Source organism: Fundulus heteroclitus, chromosome 15 (genome assembly GCF_011125445.2).
Source record: "Fundulus heteroclitus isolate FHET01 chromosome 15, MU-UCD_Fhet_4.1, whole genome shotgun sequence".
NCBI lineage: Eukaryota > Metazoa > Chordata > Actinopteri > Cyprinodontiformes > Fundulidae > Fundulus > Fundulus heteroclitus.
Window position 1 is genome coordinate 19,663,353 of NC_046375.1, and position 25,622 is coordinate 19,688,974.

The window sequence follows — 25,622 nt, forward strand, 5'->3', positions numbered from 1 at the left end:
TTATGGTTGGTTTGAGCGCAGGATTCTGGAGGTTTTCCAGCTGCCCTCCAAAAGCTCCCTATTCCCTTCTTTCTCTCCTTCCAATCTCTCTTTGTTTTGTTTTTTTCTCCTCTCTTTCCTGCCTATACGTTCGTTTTTTACGCGCTTGCCCTCAAGGTCAGAAATATCCAGCGGGTTCAGATTTGAATCCCCGTTGGATACGCCTCGCCTGACTCCCGCTCTGCCTCTCCCTTCCTCTTTGCTTTTCTTGTGTTTGCTCAAACAGACGTCCACACACAGACACGCTCACTGTAAGTGTAGCGAGCCGAGTGCTAAGCATTCCCACACAGGAAACACGTGGAAAAGCATCGACGGTTCCAGCAGTCGACTGCACAGGCTATCCGGCGTGCGACAGTTACGATGGAGAGAAGATCATCACGTAGCTTGACTCTACGCATTAAACGTGGCATCAAATGGGCATTTGATCCTTATTGTTCATTATGGCCCTGTCCTTGTTAACAAAAAAAAAAAAAAAAAAACTGTGGGTTCACGTTTTTCCTGAGTTGTGCAACATGGCGGAGGCCCAGGACTTGGGTAATAACGGGAGCCCTGGCTGCCTAAAAAAAAAAACGCCGGTTCCACCGTGTTTTTGGGGTAAAGTAGAAAAAGTCTTTCTCATTCATCTCTCCTATTCTCAGTCCCTCCTTTATGTTTATTAATTCTCATCTGTTTCAACTGGAAAACACTTTTGATCTGGTCCATAAGCAAGCTTGTCTCCTATTTGGGTTTAATCATTTTTGACAGACGTTGCACAACAACTTAGTGAAGAGATTCGGGTAATTCCGACTCCAAACGGAGATAGGCATCTGCTCTGCTGTTAAGCAGGTAGAAAAAAATTGATGGACACATCCTTGTTCATATCCATTTTCTTCCCAACCCATCAAACTTCTAAAGCTAGAAGTGGTGTATAATCCATTCAAATCCAGATTCTGCTCTTCTGAGTCGGACTGTAATTCTCCCAAAGGGACGTAACTGGGAGACATCCGGTCTGAGCTCCTAAGTGCAGCCCTAGCCGAGCTTCCCCTGGATGATGGCGCACGTCCACGGGAAGCTCCCTCATCCAGCTCCTCGTGTCCAGAATTGTGTTCTTTTGGTCATAATCTTCACCGCACCAGACCGGAGCGGAGCACGCATAACCGCGCAGATGACACCCAAATGTGTCCAGCCATGTTACACTCCATCATACCACCACCCATGAACAAGACCCCCTAGATCCTTGAACTCCTCTGCATGAGACCCTCGATCTGAGGGGCGCGATCAACCTTTTTCTGACTGTGAACTGAAGTCTAATTAATTCGTCCTGGCCGCTTCAAGCTCTCCACCAACGCGGCACACTAAATGCCACGGCTTGGAAAGACCGTCTCCTCGATTATGCTCTCAGGTCATGTCTGTGGATTCTACAAGAGGACTAAATATTAGATAGAATGTAAAAACATCCCCGACATCTCCTACTGCCGCACCGAATGCCTCGTGGGATACGGTCACGAGCCTTTCTCCGGATCTGTGAAACACATGGTCTGCAGAGTTATACTGTTATGCACCTTCATCTCATTAACTGTGTGTGGGTAAATATCGGGTTGATTGTTTCACATATGCATCGCATCAGCGCATCAAATGAGAGGCAGAAATGATCAATTCTTTTGCTTCAAACATCGGCAAATCCTCCACAGACCTCTCGCAAAACAAGTACACAAACTGTGAGACGTGGCGGAATAGAGTAAATGATTAATATTCTGTTGGCTCAGCAGAAAGCTTTTGTCCCCATCTCTTTTGTCCCACTTCCCGGTGTTGCAGTTTAAAGTTGAATCATTGTCACAGCTCCGAAGGTTTTGGCGAGGCACAACCACAAAAAAAAAAGTAGTAGTAAATATTTTCTGTATCCTGCTAAGCTATATTTTTTATCTCACAACCTACAAAACAGTTCTTAAAAACATGAATGTTGATACCGTTTGTTTCTTGAGGGGGGGGGGGGGGGAAGCAACAAGCAAGAAAAGTACAAAAATTGGCTAGTGGCTTTTTGTTAAAACTGATTTTAAAAAGCAACACTTGAAGGGTGGATGGTCTACAACTTTTTAATTAGAGAAATTTGCTGTTTTACTCACAGGATATTGTTGAAATCAAAGATGTGAAGAAAAACATTAATCAACAATACATCAAGTTCAAAATCTGGATTAGTAAAAAATTACTGCTGTGAATATTGTACAGATTTTACTTATGTGAAACATGGTTACTTATCATCCACCCATCCATCCATCCATTGTCTCTGGTGTCCAGATGTAAACCGCAGTCCTCTTTCTGGGGTGTTTTTTTTTTTTTCCCAGGTCAGTCTGAGGTGACACACTTAACGTCTCCTTCTCACTTTAAAAATGTTTTACATGATGTTGTCAATCAGTGACCAGAAGCAACATTATGCAACTGTTTGCATAAGTTTGCTGTGACGTCTGAGCTCCTAGAACCTACAAACCCATTTACCCTATTGACTCCTATTCGAATCGTGGCATCAACTTTTCCTGCAAACAGGGTCTGGCCGTTTATAGGAGATTTCAGGGACGGGACATTAACATGCTTATTTTTTTCACAGGCTAAACAACTTTGAGAGCCTATTCCTTATATGGCATAACTTCATCATGCTGCTGGTGGTGGGAAGCATACCCCAACAGTGTGTGTGTTGGTACTGCCTACCAGAATGCAGTTTAAAACCACAACAAAAAAATAACACTTTCTGTAAAATATTTGTTCTTGAACACTTGAGATGAAACAAAGCGTCGGACTATAACTCAACAAACAATTAAATGAATATTTGCAACTGTTTGTTGACTTCTAATCCTTCTGGACCCTTTCTTCATACAGCATATTGAATATCCTGTTAATTTGTCTGGGTTTGAGCTGGGTCAGATCAGTTCCAGGGCTTTAAGAGGCACGGGATTTGAGAAGAATTTCTACGTTAAAAGTTTTTTGGGGGGTTTTTTGTCACGGGAAAAGAGAGGCTCCTAGTAAAATAAACCACATAAACGTCTTGGTAAGAGCTTCACCTGGCTGCATGGTTTGGGCTTGTTGACACAACGGCTCAAGACGGATTGGCTTTCAAATATGCAACTGGTTGTCAAATATACAGTGTCAAATTAACTTCAAGGTTGCCTCCCAAAGGTCGATGTTCTCAGTTTTGCATTCGTCCATTTTTCTTGGGTCGTCTCCCAGAAGCAAAGGAGACCACAGATATGAAAATACCTTTGCGAATTGGGGCCCAACCGCACAGCTTTCCCGGCTCAACATCTTCTGCATAAAGACATTTCTATAATACACTGAAACTGATTTTACAACTTCTCCTTGTTAATAGTTTGCTCAGTCCTTTCAGGCCCTTGTTTTAAATGTAAAGGCTGTCGTTTGATTTCGTTAATGAATGGAGTTTCTTTAAAAAAGAAAATCCAAAATGCCATAAGAAAAGTCAATAGGGTAACCTTCTAGGTTCTGAAAGAAACCTGGAACGGGGGGAAACCTACGCTACAAAACTTTATAAGTAAGAAAAGAAAGAGAATCTGCAGCAATAATAAATTAGATTTTATGTTTACTAGCACAGGGTGGAAAATTAAAGAGATTCATACTGTAAGCGTACGCTCCTTATAGTCACTGCAGAGTTGTGCACTTTATGCACTTATAGCAGGAAATGACCCCACCAGGTATTGGTGAAAAAATAAAGCCCACCCTGAAAGACTAGAAGAAAACCAGATCTAAGTCTGCACCCCACAAAGTACAAGTATACCCAGTACTTACAACTGTAAGTAAGTGATTTCCTCTCTGACTCAGTGAGTGGTTAAATTGTCAAATCTCTGGTTGCAGAAATTTAACTGACAAGCAAAACACTGAAAACAGGCCGACACAACCATCTCCCTTAGTTTCTCCTGGTCAGAACGGTGGGCCGCCCCCACTTCAGGGGCAGTTTAAGGACAGTTTCTGACACTTTTATCTGCAGTACTTAAATTAACTTGAATGTTAGTTTCATAGCATAACGGTCCTATGGCCATATTTACGCTTAACAGCTTGAAATAATAAATCGTACCTCGTTCCGGGACACCTGACATCAAACAGCTGGTTACAGATAACTGAGGCAGAAAGCGGGGTAGATGAGAGCTGGATGGCAGGGCATTACCCGATCAGAATCTAATTCAAGAATGCTCCACCAGAGACTAACAAATGTTTTTTTTTTTTTTTTTTTTTTTTTATGACTGGATTTCATGAAAGACGCTCAATGATTAAAAAAAAAAAAGATAATTCTGCCATGTGTGTTTTAGAGTGAGTGATGTTCCATCAGGGTGAAGCTGATCAGGTCGCGCTAGTAAACACCATGGAGGACTAGTCACTTCTGATACATTTTGACAAATTCTGAAACATTCGGGTTTCATTCCATTCTGCCCTGTTCAACAAATCTCTTCCGTGTAAAACAAGGGGAAAAACGAAAAGAGCTCTGAACAGTTGCTTTGTGTGATGCCTTGTAGAGGCAATTGGGAAGTGTGTCTTTAAGAGCGGGGTAGATTTTATATTAACTAGGTAACAATTTATAATAAAATAATAAAACAAGTAGACATAGTTAGCATAAATGCTTCTGGGCGATGAACTATCCAAAATGAGATGGACGGATTTTACAGAAGATGTTGGGTAGTAGCTTTAGATTAGATTTTGTCCTGAGTCAGGTTGAACGTGTAGGGGATTTATACTTTTACTGTAATGTCGAAAAAAAAAAGATTTTAATCTATTCCCATCTGCGTCTTTATATATTAACACAAAATCCAGATAATCTAAGGAAACAGGGCTGTGATGTAAGCACCCCCTTTTCTCCCTCGGTATGGACTCTGCTCTACATAAACATCCCGTCTAAAAGCAAAGTCCAAATATGGAGTGAAGAGAGAGGAAAAGAGGATGAGGGTAGGGAAACCGTCGTCCTGGTTGTTCAATGACTGACACATTTGCTGTGAAACAAGACAAGTATTGGGGATGTTTGACGCTGATAGACCAAGACACTTTAAGAACAAGATAGAAGTACAGTAAATGCCTCCCTGTCACACTCACACTTATGGACAGAAACTAAAAGGTCGACTGATGATCTAGCTCTGTCAGCTGACTGATGTTAGCAAAAAAAAAAAACTATTTTGTTCTAACCAGGATTAATTTGAATTTCACAGGGCCACAGTGATCACAGCAGGACTGCAGTCCCTCATTGTATTCCCCGATACCAATGCTGCTTCGTCACTTTTTCCAGAACGAGCTCTCATTTGATCTGCTCCCGTAAAAACGGCCCTCCGTCTGAGACTGTCACCGTTTATCCATATTACAGAGATAACGGGCCCATCTTCTGTGGTTTGGCGGTGTCAGATGAGCTGAGTGTGGAGGAGACTGTCGGGGGGGGGGGGGGGGGGGGGGGGGGGGGGGGGGAGTGATTCATTGTGTTGCTCTCTAATTGAATGATCCTGCATTCATCGTGGGCATGACGGTGAGATCATCGTCCATCATTAGACGTGCTAGGTTTTGGAACTGAGCTGCAGGACAGAACGTGGTGTGCTATAGACTCTGTTTGTCTCTTTTTACGTTTAATCACAAACCGCCCGCACACTTCATTTTCTTTGACACTTTGGAAATGAAGAGACCCTGGCCAATTAAGGTCCCGAGTTGTGTCCATTTGTTTTTTGGGAAAGACTCTTGGTCGCAAGTTAAAAAAAAAAAAAACGTCACTGGACGACGTAGCTAGTGATCGTTAACGCTGTTCGGTCTGTTTATCTGAAGTTCCTTTGTTGCATTTAAACGTAAAGAGACATTTCACACTGATTCAGTCATTTTCTTTGGATCATTTAAAGACATTATAGATACTCTGTTTGGGGGAATTGTATGTATTGATGATCAGTGTTCTGATTTTATGTTACTCGTATCAGGATTGTTACCAGTGGAGGAGAAAGACTTAGACAGCTTTATTTGTCATTTTGTATGCACAAAGTGCGTTCAGAACAAAATTTCATTTGCATACAGCTTGAAAAATCACAGTAAATTGCACTAAATTTCAGGATAAAGATGCAATTTCAGGATAAAGATGGTCCCAAACTATAAGTTTGGGTTAGTGTCTGAATGGTTTTCCCTCTGATGGCTTAGCTGATCTCCTGAAGTTGTTACTTAGCAAGGGTTTGGAGGTGAGGCGACGTTCCCAGACAGGTGTTACAGTCATAGTCCCAAACAGGAAGTAAACTGACAACCGGCGAAAAGATCTAATGGCGGCTTTTGGTAACCTCCAGGAGTTCAAGGGCGCAAATAAACTATGAGTAGGCCTTACAAAATCCCTAGGAGAGCTGGATTATTGACACTGGTGTTAACTGCTACATGTGCTTATAGGGCATTGCTTTAAGAGTTGTTGGAAAGGAGTGAGTGTGCCGAACGGTACGAGCTCCCCTAGTGTCGAGGAAGACTCAGCAGCACAGGAAAGAAGTGGGGGAATGGAGGAACTTGGTAGTTGGACAGTCTGGCAACAATGGGGATTCCTACCTGTTAGGATGTAGCTTGAAGACATGATTGGAAACTGGTGGGTGTGCACCAGAGAAGGAGTCGCCCGCTCTGTCCAGAAGAACCGGCAACACAGGAAAGGTGGAAGCAAGAAGGAAGAGAGGAAAAACCCAGCCACTGCAGGGTCGTGACGAAGTGTCTTTTCTCATTACTGAAGGTCAACGTGGGTGGTGGGATTTTTTTTTTCTTTCTCTCCAGCAAATACATATCATAGCTGCTCTCTAACACTGATACTGACAGAAACCCAACCGGTGGAGTAGTGTTTACTGCGACGCGGGGCAAATTAAAAACGGTTATTTGCCAAGTCAGACGGAAAAGTTTAACGATTGTCAACCGCACCAGAGATTACATCCTCTGCAGTAATGTCCGATCTACCATATCCTAATGAGGGAAAAGTTTAGCCCGGCGGTGACTTTACAGGCCATTTTTCATTCTAACCTTCACTGTCAGCGGCAAGTAGTGACTGAGGAATTAGATGGTTGACACAAATGATCTTTGGCAGGATGTCTGGGCTCTGCCTGAAAGATATGATGTGGAGCCAAGTCATCTGGGGGGATTCGCGAAGTAGAGCTGAGGCTCTTCTGTGTCAAAAGGAGCTAGCGGAAATGGTTTGGGGATCTGTCAAGGATACCTCTGGAGTGCCTTTAACAAGCTCGATGCAGGCGTGTTCTACTGGTTCCTGACCATGGGACCCATCCGGGACAGGCCAGAAAGATTATGTCTCTCAGCTGCAGACCTAAGGAGAAGGGAAGCACTGGCAGCTCTGCTTAAACTGCTGGCATCCTCACCTGAACTGCATAAGAATTAGAAATCGGAAGGTCAGATGGATGGAATGGATCTGCACTTTACACAAGCAAATTGTTTATCTATCCCTGAAAAGGTGGTGGGGTTTACAAGGGGAATAGAAAGAGACTCAAATCGTTGCTTTACTTTTCTTTTCTTTCTTTTTTTTTGAAGTGCAAAAGTATTAATACACCTTGGATTTTTCCGTATTTTGCAGTATTAGAATCACACCATTTGTTTTATTAGTATTTTAAGTGACATAAACACAGCATGGATAATTCTGTCATTTTGACGTGATAGAGAAAGGATACATAATACTAAAAATGAGCACAAAGAAAAATCAGAAAAGTGTAGTGTACTTTTGTTTTTCATTTTTATGTAAAACCACCTATTGCTAAAATTACAGCTCCTACACTCTTGGGGGGGTGTCCCAATTCAGGGGCTACATCCTTTGAAGGCCATGTTTGTATGCCGATTATGTCACAGTACAGTTATTTACGGTGGGGACAGCGGGATTAACTTTCAGGCTTCATTTGTTTGGGTTCACAGCTGCTTTGAGCTCTCTCGGTTACAAGGCAACATGAGAATCGCCATGGTAAGGGTGTGGACAGCTGATTAAGGCTGGACCATCCCAATCCGCTAGCTGATCTCTTCCGCTCTTCTCTTTTTTTTGACCGATAAAAGATCCGGCCTACGTAGATCGGGTCCTTCAAAGGGTCCTCTAAGGGTGTGTCCCTTAATTGGGACACACCCTTGGACTATCTCTCTATCAGCTTTGTACATGCAGAAACAAAAGGTTTATTTAAATGATGCTTGCCTAGTTTTCCTGGTAAAATTGCTCAAGCTCCGTCAGATTATTTATTTATTTTATTTTTTTTGTGTCTGTGTGTGGCGAGTGGGGCACAAGGGAGGGATGGTGTGAATGAGTTTTTTTTTTTTTTTTTTTCCAGGTTTGGGTTCGGTCCGCTCCCTCTCCCAAGATCATCTCAAGTCTCCAATAGGTGCGGAGCCCATCCCCCCACGTCCTGCCCTCCTCCGCTGCGTTGGCGGGCGCCTTGACCCTCTGGCGCGTTGACGGTCCTCGGGTTTGGGGCGGGTTCCCGGGTGGGCGCCGGCCCATTCCCGGCGGTGGCTTCGCGGGGCCTGGCCCCCCGGGGGGCGGCCGGGGCCCCTGCCGCGGGGGCGGGGCGCCCCTGGGGCCTCTGGCCCCCAGGGCCCATGGCCAGGACCACTTCAGCGCGGCCGGCTGCCGGCGGAGCCCACGGGCTCGTCCCCGCGGCTCTTGGGGGCGTCAGCATTGCGGTGGCTGGGGGATTTCCTCGGGGTCGTCTCTCCTCTTTCCTCAGGGGGGGGGGGGGGGGGGGGGGGGTTGCAGATTTCCTGTGAAGGCCCCTCTCGGGCGCACTGCTTTGGGGGCCCCTTTGGGAGTCCGGGGTTATGGGTCCCCTGACCCCTGCCACTGTGCTCGGGGAAGGTGGGTCTTCGGTTCTCCACAATCACTATCAAGCTATTTCCTTCTGGATAATTTTCACCTAAACTAGTGCACTCTCACAATCTCCCACAGGTGCTGGGTCCCAGGTATTAAATGTTCACTTATATACAGGAAGGCTATAATTTATTTACTTTCTTTTACTTTTTTTTTTTAGGTATCACATTACACATGTCAGCTTAAATAATAATACATATGATTTAGCAATGGTATCAAGGTGTTACACGATTGTATCTGTTGCTTTATGTCTGTTGGTTGTGCTGTTCTTTTTGTGTCTCTTTCCAGGTGATGGAGCAGACAGAGGACATTTTATCATTCTCTTCCTATTATCTATTCTTTCTTTCACCTCTTCTTTCTCTTTTTTTTCTCTTCTTGTTTTTCTTTTACTCTCCTACTTTCCCATTGTAGTGTCCATATAATTTGAAATTCTCCCTGCAGGAATCACAATAAAGCTATTTACACGCACAAATCAAGCGGAGCATTATGGCGAAAGCTGTTTGCTCCACTTGTGAAAGTAAAATCTGTCGAGCTCTATTGGGCATTAAGATATCAATTTTTATTGCCACATTGCTAGACAGGACACTGGGGGAAAAAAAAAAGAAAAAAAAAAAAAGATTGGATGGGCATCTGGGGATGGTACTATTCACACTTTCCTACCAAATATTCTAAATTAAATTTAGCTCTGGGTTTTGACAAGGAGCTTTTTAACATATGTCTATTTTTTGAGCTGTTATTTTATGGCCAGTATTCGTTAGACCTATGTAGCCTCTAGCAAGTTCTCTTTGAGGATTACCCTGTATTAAGCTTGATCTTCCCATCTTTCTAACTATCAGCTTCCTTGTCCATGCTGAAGAAAAGCATCCCCACAGCACCATGCTGCGGCCACCACCGTGTTTCGCAGTTGGAATATTGAGCTCATAACGATGAGAAATGTTAGTTTTTCACCACACATACTGTTGAGCATGGCTAGAAAGTTTGCTTTTGGTCTAACTGGACCAGAGTACATTATTCTGCATGTTTGTCTAGTCCCCTATATAACTTGTAGCAAACTTAGAATTGGATTTCTCCTGGCTTTATTTTAACAATAGCCTCTTTCTTGACACTCTTTCAAAATGGTCAGATTTGTGGAGAGCAGTAATAGCTGACAGCAGACAGATTCTTCCACCTATTTTGCTGATCCCTGCAGCTTCCCCAGAGTTACAATAAGTCTTTTGGTTGCTTCTCTGTTTTTATGATTATGGATATTATTTTACTTCCACATCCTGCTTTAAACTTCAAAATTTGATCTCTGACCTGTCTGGTGTGTGTACTTGAACTTGCAGCTGAGTAAGAACATAGTTTTTTTGTATTTCACCACTGAAGTGAAGAGCTTTTTTGGGTCCTCACTTTTTTTCTGGGCTAGGGTTTAGGCTAAGGCTAAGCTGTCAAGTTAGGGGTAGGTTTGTAATGGCAAAGGTTTCCCTGTTAGGCTATAGAAAGCGTTGAAAACGAATGGAGGTCAAAGCACGGTCCTCAGTAAGTATTTAAAACAAGGGTGTGTGTGTGTGTGTGTGTGTGTGCGTGCGTGCGTGTGTCTGTGTGTGTGTGTGTGTCACATAAAGTCCTAATAAAATACATGGTTGTCTGTGGTTGCAAACTGACAAAATGGCTGACATTATTGGAGTTCAGGAAAAGGTATGGATCTCTATGGCATATAAGTTAAGGAATTCTTTATTAATGTTAGAATAACTCTTATTCGTAAAATGTGTTCAGCATTATGAAAAGGAAATAGCTGTAGTGGAGGTCCGTGCGATTTGAACTGGGTACCTTCACAGAAAGTAAGCATGCTGCTTCCAAAAAAGTTAAAAAACAAAAAAACTGGACTATTTTCCGAAGTTTGAAGACATTTCGCTTCCTATCCAGAAAGCTTTCTCAAATCAAAATCTGTTAATATAGTCATTTTTTGGAATGACCATGACCTGGATTACTGAGAATCTCCACCAGCACAAGCATGCTGCACTAACCACTAAGCCACCAATACTTTACGCATCCCATATCCATCAAAAACATGAACAAAGTAATATTAACAGTAATGAGGCATCATCCTCAGTCAGTGTGTTTGTCAAAATAAAGACATTAGATCTAGAAAATTTATAATTGTAAGACACAGGGTCTGGATTCAAGACATTTGGTGTACCTGGGTTTTTATAGCTGTCTTGCACATGCACAACAATAAATAATGCAAGCGAACCTCTTTCAGCAAAGTCCTGCATGGACGATGATTTAGTAAGCGTGTTTGGAAGAGGCAGAAAGGTAAGAGAGGGTGCTTGACCTCCCGTACAGACCTGGGAAGTTCAGTACAGGTTGTCCTGACTGTCGCAACAGTACAGCCTCACAGCTTAGTCGTCAAGTTAGATCCATGGATCAGCTCCTCGCGTCTCTTCAGAATATTTTTTGTTTAATAGCTCTCAACGAGTTTGGTAGTGTTATTGTGACACGACATATACATGTGTGAATTTGGAGTGGGTTTGAGTGGGGGTCACCTTGACTTTCCCTCTGCAGTGCAAATCAGAAAGTTGGAGCAGGCAATCATTCTCAAATTTGTCTATCGAGTCTCACATCAGAGCACAAAGAAGCAATTTACCCTCTCAGCACCGCACAGAGTAAACACGCAGGCGGCAGCCGCAGCCTCTCCTCCGCCCCTTCCTCCACGCGCACCAGCGATAAAAAAGACACGGGGACGGGGCGAGCGTCTGCTCGGTACACAGGTAAATGGACAAAATGATCCAGTTTGCCTCATTAGAGCGAGACGCTGTGTGCCCAGTGACACCAGCAGAGCTCGGTTGTCATGGAAACCAAGCAGTTTTTGTCACAGCCTCTATCCACATCTCTCTTTTTCTGCCTCTGATTTTTTTTTTTTTTTTTTTGTTCATTCAGGGGACAGTCAGATCACTGATACTCTACACCACAGGGCTATGACTCATGCACATCCTCTTTTGCATCTGGAACAAAAAGAAAAGGGGGGGTAGGAACACAGCATATACACATACACACATAAGAATGCAACGAGAACTATGCATACTTTCTGCAGAATTCACTGTATTTGTACGGAAATATGAACTTATGGATTTATTGATGATTCCATAGGGACTATGCACGTTTAGAGCCGCATCACATTGTCTTTTCCTCATCTCTGAGTCAGAATACTTCTATCAGCCAGTGAGATCTGGACTGTTGTGCCTCGTTAAATATCAGGTAGATTAAGTGCTTTGCTTGCTATATTGTCTCACTGATCAGATGATGCGCTCAGCAATATCTCCTCTTATTTAGGCCAACTGGAGGACAGAAAATGCAGGACTGTATAGAAGCAAGGCCAGAATCTGACTGATGTGGGGGAGAACGAGAGACTTAGCGCGTGGAACCGAATCCGATCTGCAACAGTGTATTAGACAAAGCAGCAGGATTTGTTTTTGCACTGCCACCAGGGGATTTTCATTTGATCTTTAGGAAGTTTGGGCTATTGCAATCCACACGACATACAAATGCACACCCTGAGGTGCGAGGTAGAACAAAGAGATGACTGACCCCATGTCGCATTGTTCTCCTGCTACTGCCTGCAGCAGTTTCATCAAAGTCCCTCATCTGGCAGCTCTTTGTGCGCTTGCGCGGTGCATGCACGCACACAGACTCGCACACACATTGTGACCATTTATCTATCCTGCCAGCTTGATCTGGTTGTTTATCTTTTCAATCTTTCCCTAACTCATATGGACATGCATGCATTACCCCCCACTCCCTTTCCCTCCCTCCTCTATCTTTTTTTGCTACCACATCTGGCTCAGCATGTGGCATACACTGATGTATAGATAAGGGATAAAAGCACATCCAAGAGACTTGATGAGGCTTTTGTGTCATTGTGTCACAGTTTCTCAGCGTCAGCATTGCAGTGACTCTGCAATTATTCAGCGGATTGCGCATTTTCCATGTTAAGGTTTCTCTGATGTCCCCGTGACGATGCCGTGCACAGTTTGGCAGAGGATACAGCAAACCGGTTAGGATGAGAACAAAATTCATAAGGTTTTGACCTACATGCAAAACACCATGTGTTGTGGAAACTGAAGGCCGCACGTCACCCTGAAAACATAATCAGAGCAGTGAATGATGGTGGTGGAAGTATCATACTGTGGGGATCCTTATGTTCAGCAAGGACAGAGAAGCTAGTCAGAGTTGCTGGGAGTCTGGGTTGGGTTAAATACAGTAAAACAGTGAGAGGCAACAAAAGATAAAAGACTGGGACAGAGGAAGAACAAGGTCAGACAAATCCAGTCTGAAAATATAAATGTGAATACAACAATTAATGCAAGCTGTCTCATGCCTGCCTGCTATATTTTTCACAAAACAGTATTTTGTTTTCTATTGTAAAGGGAATTCAACTGCTTGGATACTGATTTGTTCTAATGTAAATCAGTGGAAAGACGTGTTGGTTGGAATTAAGCGTGTCCCCCTCACATTTTTGCTATTTCTGGTTTATTTCAAATCCTCTCTTTGAATAATAGGGCAGGTATAATGAGAAGAACAGACCACAGTGAGGGCTTTTCTATGTCTTCAGTCACACTACTAATAGGAAAGCAAAAAAAACTGAATTTAATAGCAGGTCATTTGCAAGGAGAATTAAAGAAATCCATCTGCTGAATTGTAGCAGAAACTCGCCATAGGCCTTTAACTCTTTGTTTTGATTATTTTTTTCTTTGCATGACTGATCCCTGTTTATTAAAGGAGAGGGATTAGGACTCAATAGGAGAAATCATAGCCGCAGTGATGATCATGACATATGCGCATTTTCTTCATTGTTCCTCCCCCCCATAATAAACAGCACAATGCCTTGCTTTGTTTCGTGTTTCATCTTTATCCAAGTCATTTATGTTTCGGTCTGCTCTTGGGTTTCCCTACAACCCCCACCGTGACACGTCTAAGTAATCAAACAAATTATGCACCCCGACGACAAAATTAGCCTGCCTCCCCGACAGAACGGAGAAAGGACGCGGCACGGGCGCGCGCGCAGGAGATTTGCCACATTGTTACGGCTTGTTTTCAGGACCATCTGTATCCATCGCGCAGTGCATTAAATGAACTAATGAGATGTGAAACTGGCTGTTAAAGTCCTTGATTGCGAAGTGTGGGCCCGATCTCATAACAGAGCAGCGTGAAACATAAAACAGGCAGCTATTTTCTGGCCAAGTGCAAATCAAACATCAGTTAACAAGAAGGTGGGAGAGCCTCGCATTCGTCTCGCTGGAGTCTGGGCTCGGCGGCGCATAGCTGATGAGTTTCCTGCTTTAGTGCTTCCAACCAGTCAGCCAGCCGCTCCCTGGCAAAGCAGCCCGTGGATGACTCATCGCGTGGAGCATGTGATCCTTTTCTTAATGCACGCTCACACTCATACGGCTCCGTTTATCTGCCAGGGGGATTTCCTCCCCAACACTGCACGCCACTGCCGTAGAGACATCCCTGGAAGAAAACAGTAAAAAAAAAAAAAAAAGGGATACCCTGCAAATCTGCCTGTGTGTGGGTGTGCATGTTTCTTGTAGCGTGTCTGCTAAAAAAAAAAATGTTTGTGTTCATCGCAGGCTGAGTGGACGTGTGAAGGAGAGAGTGCTGATTTTCCTACAGGCCACGGTTTGACGAGGGATGAGTCATCCGGATGGAGACCCCGAGGAGGAGAGGCAGGTTGGTGATTCACCCTTTTTAAAAAAAGAAAAATCACACTCAGGGAAGGGGATAAATGGATGTGTGTGTGTGTGCCTGTGTGTAATATTTGCATTAACAATTCATTGTGCGTGTACATTGAGGACAACAAATGTGAATTCATGTGTATGAAAGCGTTTGCCGGCACACAGGGTGATGAAATCTTTAGGTTTGAACGCATCCGTCATAGAACTCATAGAAGTCTGATTTAAACATTTTTTTTTGTCTTGTGAGCTGTTTTTGTTTATCTCCCCTCATTTTGTGGAGAGTTGGCATATACATGTATCAGAGAAATGCCACGGGGGATTCTTCCCTCCATTAATCCACCCACCCTCCACCTTTTATCGGCTTGCTGAGACAATACAAATGGCAAAAATGCAACATGGCTGCGAGCATCTGCAGTTCTTATGCAAATGTGACATAAATGATCTCATTATTTTCTTGTCAGATATGTTTTGAGCCTTGAATACTAATGCAATCAGATAATTGCGTGTAAGATATCGGGGCTAAATTAATATTCCAGTGCAGGGGTGTCAAACTCTGGTTTTTCAGGGCCGGTGTCCTGCAACATTTAGATGTGTCCCAAGTCCAAAAGGCCTGAATCAAACGGCTGAATGACCTCCTCAGCATGTAGCCAGGTTCCTCAGTGGCCTGCTAACGACCACATTATTTGATTCAGATGTGCTGAAGCAGAGAGACATCTAAAAGCTGCAGGGCACCGGCTCTTGAGGACTAGAGTTTGACACCTGTGTCCTTTATTCCAGTGCCACCGAATGTGCATGAAATGTGTTATTCAAAACCTTTAGTGCCTGTGTGAAGGTTTCAACACGTTTATGTTGCCCATCTCCAAAGCTTGTTTGCATGTTTCTGATACTAGCAGAAGCATGCAAAAAGGTAGTCAGCAATTAAAAGATGGGTTTGATTGCTATTATTCCAATAAAGATTTTTGAATGAATTACTGAGAGGTGTTCCATTGCAGCCTATTCTTATTACCTTTTTACGTTTTGAGTTGTTTTAAATAGCTAAAGTCGGCTGAAACAGAGTCCACCTTTCCACACTTTGAATATGTACGTACTTTCTACTTATAATAATTGAAAAGTATTGTGATAGAAGAGACATCTTTCCATTATAAGGAAACTACGAACTCCAAAGAGCATCACTCCATAAAATCCAAGCAATTCCTTTAAAGTGTCCTTTTAATAAGCAATATTAAGCCACATCATTATTTCATTAGTTATTGCTGAGCTGAAATACCAACAGCTCTAACTTTCATTTCATAGAAACATTCTTTCAGCAACATTTGAAATTATGAAATTTTCACTTTTTACTTGTTTTTGGTACTTCCACCCTGGGTCTCTACTGCTTCTAGAAACAGTCCAAGTACAAAGAAAAACCAACAAACATCTAGCTGTTTTTTGGCAATTAATAAATGTCTTGTTGGTGTCTGGAAAATGAGCTGTTTCAAAAACCTCCTGATTGTTACATCACAATCAGCGGGCACTGCCTCTCACCAATTACATGACATGACTTCTTTATCACATCTTACATTGAAGTCATAATTGTTATTGGAATAAATCACATACACAACATTGGCATTAATACATGCCAAAACATTTGCATATAATTCCCTTATACTTAACTACAGTTGAAAAGACAGACAACGAATGGTTAGCATGATGGTAATTTGATTGAAAATCCCACGGGGAAGCTAGCATAGTTAGCATGGTTATTTTTTCTCAGATTGTTCTGACCCAAAACAACCAAAATGCCTCCTAGAAGTACTCTACACAAACAACACTTCACAAAAACATTACACTCACAGACAGATGTTTCAAAAAAGTTGAGTTAGTTTACGCAGATGACTAATGGTTAGCATGATGGTAATTTGCATTGAAACTCCCATAAAGACGCTAGCCAAATTAGCATCTTACTTTTTGTAAGGCTGCATCCGAAATGGTCTAATTCGTAAGGACTCTTTAGCTAAACCAGTATCATCTGAATTTGCTGAGTGTGTCGCCGTTCGTTATAAGTGCTGTCCAAAAAGTGCAGTAAGCATGGAAGGAGGCAGGAAAAGGAGCCTGCATGCTTCCTATCAGAGTTCCTTTAGCACTGGGAGCTTGTGATGTACCTTACTGGCGCTAAGGAGCTATAAGGAATCCCACAATCCTTTATGTAACATGCAGCTTAAGCGAAAATTCAGACTGAAGAAACTCTATTGCCTACCTCCATCAATCAGGGACTCATCCGCCTCCGACGCAAGCCAATCAGCTTTGAACTGCTCCTCCTCAAAGCCAATCAGCATCCTGGGTTCATCTTAAAAAGAACTCCACATCCTCGTCTCGGCCTTCTGCTCAGCGAGCAAGCAGTGGCTGCGCGTGTCCGGTTTGGATTCTGTCGACCGGTTTCAACCCACCTCCATCCCCTTCTCCACCATTGTACCAAGCTCCGCCTGGCTTTCCTATGGTGCTCCTTCAACCTCGTTCCTATCAGAGTGTAATTCCTCCTGGACTCTCAGGGAATTCCCAGCCACTCCTTAAAACGGTCCGGCAGAAGACCGCCATGCTGAGCCTGGTTCTGCCAGAGGTTTCTTCCCAAGGGGGAGTTTTTCCTCTCCACAGTCGCTTCATGCTTGCTCATCATGGACAGTTCATGCAAACCTGTGTTTATCAAGTTGGACATCAAGCTCAAACAGATCATCATATGGACTGAACAAACTTTGCTTATCTCCACTCCACCACCAGTTTCAGACCCGGGGGGAAATATCCCTATTCTCATACGCCTGCTAATGCATATTCAAGTATAATTCAGCGTGAATTTTTCCTGCCGAGGTCTGAGCGCCAAACTCTTAAAATATTGTATCAATAAAATTCTTCTAATTGCCTTTTCTTTCTGTGTGAGTTTTTCAGATTGAAATGATGTATATGCACGTATACGGTGGAATAAAGCAATGCGAGGTCAGTCAGTAATGCCAGTGCTATTCACAGGCTACTTTTTCTACCTTCTTCCTTACTGACTGCCCTATTCGGACAGCACTTGCCGTGGTGACCGCTGACGCACTTCCGCTTTGGATTGAGCCCCAGTTTGTGTAATGGAGAGTTCAGCCATAGAACACATTTGTCTAACTTACGTTCCTTAGTTCTTTTTTGGAAAGCTGTAGGCACGGGTTGATTTGAATCAAGCATGTACGATTCCGTCGAATAATGACGTCAGAGTTGAAGGCTTTTCAAAGTTGGCACAGCAGTCCGAAGCTCCTTTCCTACCCACAATAGTGTTCTTACTGTTGACCCCATGAAAAATAAAGGAACAGGAGCTTCCTAGAAGTATCTTACACAAACCAACACTTTATAGAAACATGGCACTCACAGACAGATGTTTCTAGGCAGGTGAGAAGATATAAAAGGATAGTTTACTTGTGGCTTTCAACCTAGCTCTGGTACTCTCTCTATGGTAGCCCTGTAGGAATAGGCTACTTACCATTCAGAAACTATTACTGCATCTTTGCTGGTTGTGCAGGAAGCTCCAGTTCTTCTGCTTCTGACTCAGTGTGAAAGATGTACTGGAGGAGGGGGACTAGCTACAGCTTATTTGCATAGAAGTGACAGAGCCCTAAGACAGCAAATTTTGAAAGGATCTCAAAGTAGATGAAATGGGGAGGTAAAATCTCATCTGAGAATGATTTTTGTGCAAAAAAATGCAATGAACGTGTTGTATTGCCCTTAGACCTGTCCTATATGTTTAAAAGGCAGCATAATAAGTCACCTTTAAAGGTTTTTGAAGAGCTATGGACGTTCTGCATTCATCAATACAATGACATTCAGCAAAAGAGCTCACAGAAACCAAAAGTAGACTGGTTATAGCAGTCAAAGACTGTCTCCGTACATTAAGATGATTTATCAGCTGGGCGGGATGCTTGGCTGATGATGAGGCAGTTATCTACAATAGACAACAGCAAGATCATCAATCTTCCCCTCCAACGATGATACGGTGTCTTTGTGAGAGAGTGTGAGTGAGAATGGATGTGTGGTTCCTTGTAGGTGAAAGCAGGACTTGCTCATTCTCAGTCTTCTTCACGGGAACCCTGACACACACACACACACACACACACACACACACACACACTGATATGCTCAAGGAAGGGTCACATACAGCCACACAAATTGGTTTTAGCTGAGGTTTCAGCGCTGGTAGATTAATCACATCTCTTTGAAATTTTGAATCAGACTCTTGTCTTTTAAAATTCAAACATTGTTCCTAGCCTCTCCATTTTTATTCCTCGACTTTCATCTGTCTTTCTTGTCTTCACATTTCTTACAGATCCCCCTTCTTTCCTTCCTTTAATCAATGTCTCATTGTCACATTTTCTGCGTTTCCCCTCTTCCATCTCCGCTCTCCTCCTTGCTCCACGGCTGATGAATAGAGTGGAAAGTTCTCCCACAGTATCGCTGAATGCAGCTGCCGTATTATCCGTCCACTAAGTCCTCCTGCGAGCTGTTAAATATAGTTCCACTTTCAGTATTATTCTCGCTCTGCTGTTAAAGTTAAGGCATGGCTTTAGCTGTGCTTATCGCTTCAGAGACCGAGCTTGTTTTTGCTCCTTTGGGAAGTACAACCTTGGAATGCGTCTTTCATCAAGGAAGAATGATATCAGCGTGTCACCAAATAAGACGAGACCATTAATTTCCAGCGGGCTGCACTGCTTCAGGAGACAAACATTCATTTTGGGGCTGGCTGATTAGTATGCATCCATACTGAAACAATGGAAAATCAAAACCCCTTGAACTATACATGCATTTAAATAAACAATGCACCCATTGTGACTGACAATTATTTTTAATTACACACAGAGACACTGACAATGCAGCAAATTCAGACGATAATACCATGATCACCAGTTCTGTATCAGTAATTTTCTTGTCTTTATCCTGGGAGGTACATTTATTTTTGTTTTCCTTTTATTTAACTACATCTTTCATTACAGCTAATCATGACCATGAATACTGTATACTTTTTTTTCCTTCCGTTTTGGTGTTAAAAAAACCCTACATATCCAAGAAATAAATTAAAAAGCTATATTCATTCTTCATTTGGAAAAATAATTACTATGCACAAATAGTGATGAAGCAAGGTACAATCTCTGGTAAATGAGCTCAAAGGGACCAAAGATCTGAAGTGCCCTCCACACTTATCGGCTCCCCTCGTTAATATGTAAGACTCGGACCAATTCCTCTTTTATTTGAGTAGCTTTATTTCACAATATACTGTGCAGTTTACTTGAAAATAAATGGAACAGATATTTTAAAATGAATTTGGATGTAACTCTTTTAAATGGGTCAAAACTTTAAATAGGTAGACATGACATGACAGTGATACCCACTCTTGGACACAGGCAACAAGGCTGGGTAGGGATCCAGCTTAATCGCGTCACCACACACGGCAGTAAATGGTAAGGGAGGTATCCAAAGCTCATCATCAGGTAACAGCAGAAAAAAGTGGTATATTGAAGTCATCGGGGCTCCATAAGCAACCTATCATGATGCTTGGATGTTGTGCTAATTAGTTAATCCCACTCACATGTATTAAGCATTTTTCTGTTGATTCCCAGCTGTATTTAAGTTCCAGGTTTTAGTTCCTCCTGTGTTGCGTCGTCTGTTTTCCTCGGCTGTTTTCGATCTCTGTTCCCATGCTATATTTTAAGTTGGCTTCATTAAAATGCTATTATTTTCAGTATGCGCCTGCCGACGTATTGCTGCCGCTTTGGTCCTTCACCCCAAACTCTGACAAAACCTTAATATCTACATGCACACCCATTGTTTGAGTGGGACAAAAAGCAAAGTTTGCCCTAATATCACACACTTAAATGTGTGGAATTTGATAGATTCAACTTAAACTCCAACTGTAACTTTGTACTTTGGTCAGAAGAAGATTCACCTGCAAGGGAACCTTGTCAGTATGCATGGAACCATGAAACCTTTTGAAACAGGAGGCTATTTGAACCAAAAATCAAGTGGGCTCTGCAGCACAAATAAGAATAGGTCGGCATTGGGTCTTTTAGCAAGATAATGATCCAAAAGCTGTGTTCCCCAATGAGCAAAAACAAAACCGTACTTCAAGGCCATATCTGTTCATAGACTCAAAGCTGAAAAAGGCATGAGAGGATCCAGAACTTGTTGATCTAAAGCAGGGTTCTGCAACCTTTACAATCCAATGAGCCATCTCTGCCCTGAGTCCAGCTAAATAAATCAGTTTTACCTGACATTTGATAAAGACAACTTATCATTTTTGAATATCTTCTACAGGCAAATTTGTTTTCATTTTAAGTTTAAAAGAAATGAGGAAGGATACATTCTCCTCTATGGGATGTGGACATTTGTCAAAGTTCCGTTAAGAAAAAAAATGTAAATAAATGTTTCCGGTACTTTTAGAGTCATTTTGTCGTGGAAATTCAATGTAAATATTCAGTGAAAAAGCAGAAAAACTGCTCAAACTTGCATTTATTGTTATTATATCTAGATCTGGGATCATTAGTTGGTTCTTAATCACTTTCAGCCAGTTATTAAGAGCCACTTGTGTCTGTGGAGTCGCAGGTTGCAGGCTTCAGATCAAGAGAGATTATGCATAAAGGTCAAAGACCCTTTAAAGTCCCACATTGTCCCTCATTAGCATTCTTGTTGTCCCACATTCATGTTTTTTTTTTTAGCTCCGGTCATCCTACTTGGAGATGGCAAAAAGATGAAGTTATCAAAGGGCTGCAACCACATTCTTGAAGAGGCTGCTGGTTAGAAACCCATCGACTGTCTGCAAAAGCCTTGGTGGAACACTTGGTGGCGGCTGCCAATGAGGTTTCAGTTTCCACAGTATAAGGTAAATATTAAAACGCTGAATGACTCCATGTGTGAACTCCAGGAAGACACCGCTACTGACCTAGAAAAAGTCACCCCCTAGTTTGCTCGCAGCTACACGATGAAGGAAGCCAACGATGACTCAAAGCGGGAACTTTTCACCCCCTTCGACCAGTGGTTTGTCTGTGGGAAGAACTTCTGTCAGAAGCTGTTTTCTGGCTATGAGTAACAAGTGGCAGATCATAGCTGCAAAAAGGATGCTTGTCATGAAGGTGTTGAACAACTTTGAGACTCTGGTCATTCAAAGTAGCGTGTTGTGTTTTATTTGGATAAACCATTTCTAATATCAGCTGTACTGAGCTATTTAATTGGGTCTTCTTCGGATTGTCTATTGCAAACAGCTGCTAGGTGGTACGTTTTGGCAATAAACCTAATTTGTGTGTGAGGGTGCTTAAATAGCTGTTCATGTATTCTGAAAACCTTTCACTTGGGTGTGATTAGCAAGCTCCATTTCAGAGTTTGGTCACATGTTTTTTTGGTTTACATGTTGGCCATGTTGGAAAAATAACCAACATTTTATTCTGTTTTATTTTAACGGACATTTCGGATCACGCATACTTCATAGCTCAAAGTGTTGATCAACTTCTGCATTGTTCCACTGGAAGAAATGTAACTCTAGGACTGGTTCTGTACAAAAAAAAAAAGAAAAAGGCATTTTAAGTCAAAGAAAGGTCAGAAAGCAACCTTCTCTCCTCGCTTACAACTACAGGTATCCGGTTAGCTTGAGCGCACACTATCAAACGGAGACAACACACAGACAAAGTGCTTCTTTTTGATCTCGACCGAGTGAGCCCTCGTCTTTTTGTCTTGCCACCGGCTGCGTTGGCATGGAAACCTCGTCGGAGAGAGGAACGCCGGGCCCGATCGGCAAACTGGGTCACGTGGAGAGCAAAAGAGGCGAAGGACCCACGCGGGCGCCCGGAGACACACACACGGCAGCCCCCTTTAGCTGCAGACGCAGCCTTACAAAGTAAAGAAACCCCTGACCTATTTCCCCACCAGGATAAAAGAACGAGCTGTGCTTCTTTTGCACAACATCTATGATGAAACACGCCGTGCACTTAAAGTATAATCAATCAGCTATACTGCTCTCTGGGTTTTTTTTTTTTTTGTTGTTGTTGCTCAAACCTCTTGGCCTCTGTGTTGGAAAGCTTATCTCCCTCCCTGTTTGATACTTTAGGTAGATACTGGTTTGGAAGTGTTGATGTAAGAGAGGAGCAAGAAGGCAAGACAGGGTCAAAGGCAACCCGGTTATCATTCGCTGCTTGAGGATACCCGTGCACAGAGATCCAGCCCAAGGTGCATGCAGCTCCACTTGGTTTTATGATCCATAAACCAGCTAAAGATTTAGTGTTACAAGAGTTTTGTGAGTCTTGGTCCTCTGCCACGTCTAGGTGACCTTGTAAAAGTATCTGCAGGGAAACATGATCAAATTAAAGATCATATTCACACACACACACACACACACACACACAGAAAAAAAATACCAAGGCACAAAAAAAAACAACAACAAAAAGTTTGCGGCAGAAATAGACTTCTCTCTTTCTGTCTTGCACTTTCCTTGCTGTTAGCCATTAATGACGGCGTAGACGATGCAAAGAGATATAAACAATTCGCAGACACACACCCACACGTTCCAGGGTGTCTGGGCTGCCTGGCCTTTCTGCTCGGTTCATGACAGGCATTCAGTTACATCATTCATCAGAGAGCGGAAGCTCGGATTACAGGAAAGGCAAAAACAGGCCTCCGGGGTCTGAACAAGCTGCGTGTGTCTGCACGCCAATGTGTGCATGCTCGCTTTGCATGCACGCTGCTCCTGTATGACGAATCAGGATGCCTGTCACGTTTCGCTAGGTGCATGCAAGATCACTGGGCTTCAGATTTCCATCATTTAGTTTGACGCACCGTTTTGGGGCTCTTTGCAAAGTTCCGAGTTGGGTATCCGTGCTTTGCAGTGGCTAGGGAAAGTGTCTGTGCCACTTAAACTTGTTCCATATTTTATCTCATTACAGCCACAAACTGCAGCATATTTTACTGGGAACTTGTGTGACGGACCATGAAACATGGTGGCCAGTGCCAAAGAGGCTGCAAAAGACTTGAGCCTAAGGTGGAGGTTCACCTTACCCCAGCCCCAAGCAAACAAACAAACCTTCAATGGAAGGATTTAGATTAAAGCTTATTCATGTGTTGGAATGGTCCAGTCAAAGTCCACCCTAAACATAAATGAGAATCTGTGGCAAGACTCGGACACTGCTGTTAATAGACAGACTATTAGAGACACTCCCCAAAGGGCTCTCCAACTAAAGCTGCAGGGAAAGCTGCCTCTACTAAGAACTGACTCAGGGAGGCAACTGGGTACACACTTTCCAGCTTTATATTTCTGGAACCATGTACTTTTCAGTTTCATGAGTATGTGCCGAGTTAGGTCCACCACATACGTTCCCAAGAAAATGCATAGAAAGTTCTGTTTTCTGTGTTACAAAATGTAAACAAAACGTCAAGGACGGCAACACAACGCACAGTATTTCATTCATGTGTTTCCAGTCTGCAATAGTACCTCTCATACTCGATAAATGTACATTTTGGATATATGATGAAGTTGTAAAGGCACCTTGTTACCAACAATTGATAAGCGGTGAGTTTGCGAGTTTTTGTTCACAGCTCCGAACTCCACCTCGCACCTCCCTCATTTTCTTGGCCGGCAAGCGTGAGTTAAACCAGAGCTCTGCAATTAACAAGAAGAAACAGGCTTGCAGATGTCCCAAAGTCAATTAAACATCAATAACTCCAGCTGGGGCCGGTGACTTCGTCTGTCTCGGTCTCGTCGCTCGTCTCTCCCTCTCTCTCTGGCCGGTCTGTCTCATGTTGTGCTTTTTTGCCAATAATTCGAAGTCTGTCCCCTCTCTCCTCCTCCTGTCCTTGTCAGACGCTGGGGCTGCTCTGAATTTCACAGTCTGTTTGAAGCTGCGTCTCAAGCATGTGGGTGAACAGGTGCCTTTCTGCGTGCAGCTGCGTTTCTTTCTCAGCATCTTGGCAGCAGGCTCCGTGCTCCCTGCCACTTTCATTGCAGTGATTTAGAACCAAACTTTAGGATTTATTATAAAAGGTAAAGTGCCATGGCACATAAGTCGCTACCAAGCACGATTTAAATATTAGCAGAAATGCATTGTAGCTCTTGGAAGCCTCTATGTTTCTTAATGTTAATGCCATGTCTCGGACAGTTAAATGAGTGTTATCTTAAAATTATTGAAAGACTATGCTCTAAACTTCTAGAATACTGAAACAACATAGCCATAAATAACACTGTTAAGTACACTCATTTTGCATTCACAACCTTGGATGAGGCTACTCAGGTTCTTTAGTTAACCTGTCCAAATTGTGTAAAAATTAGTTGATGGCCAAATTTGGGAAAACCCAATCAGACGGCTTTAGAAGACTTTGTACAATTGTAAAATTGACACAAAATGACATAGTGCATTTTTTAGATTTTCATTTGTTGAACACACAACAATAGAAATGTGTGATTTTCCTTCAAGTTGCAATGACGCACAGCTTTGCGTTGCTCCAGCACATCAAATCCCATCGAAATACATACCAACTTGTGGGTCTAACATGACAAAACAATTCAAAAGCTACATAAACCATTGAAAGGAACTTAAGGTTCTGTAGTCGCACTCTTGGAGAGTTGTTTCATGGGAATCGTTTTTCTGCACTTCTTTACAGGTATAGTGGGCAATCTTTTTTCGAGTTTGAGTTCTGGGGGGGGATCACATTATCTATTGGTTGTCCCGCGTGCCAATCATTGTGACGCGCTCACGTAACGACAATGTGCGTGCACGCTCCTTGCTAGATTCCGCTAACAGTTAGCTTCGGTGTTAGCCGTTCGTTGTAGCGCCGCTGGTCTCACCGTATACTTTGAAAACGGCTGAGAGTTGCAAGAAGCAAACAGTCCTACAAGTTTATGTGATGAAGAGGAAGGACTCAGTAGAAAGAAATAAGACCAGAGTGTTTGGGAGATTCTTTCACAGGATCCCCCTGAGGAGCAGAAGAGCAGATATTCAAAAAGAGACTTGTGCGTTTCCTACTTACATTTCCAGAAAAATCGTTCACTCTACCTTTAAAGTTGGGTTGGCCTATGAAAATGAGTC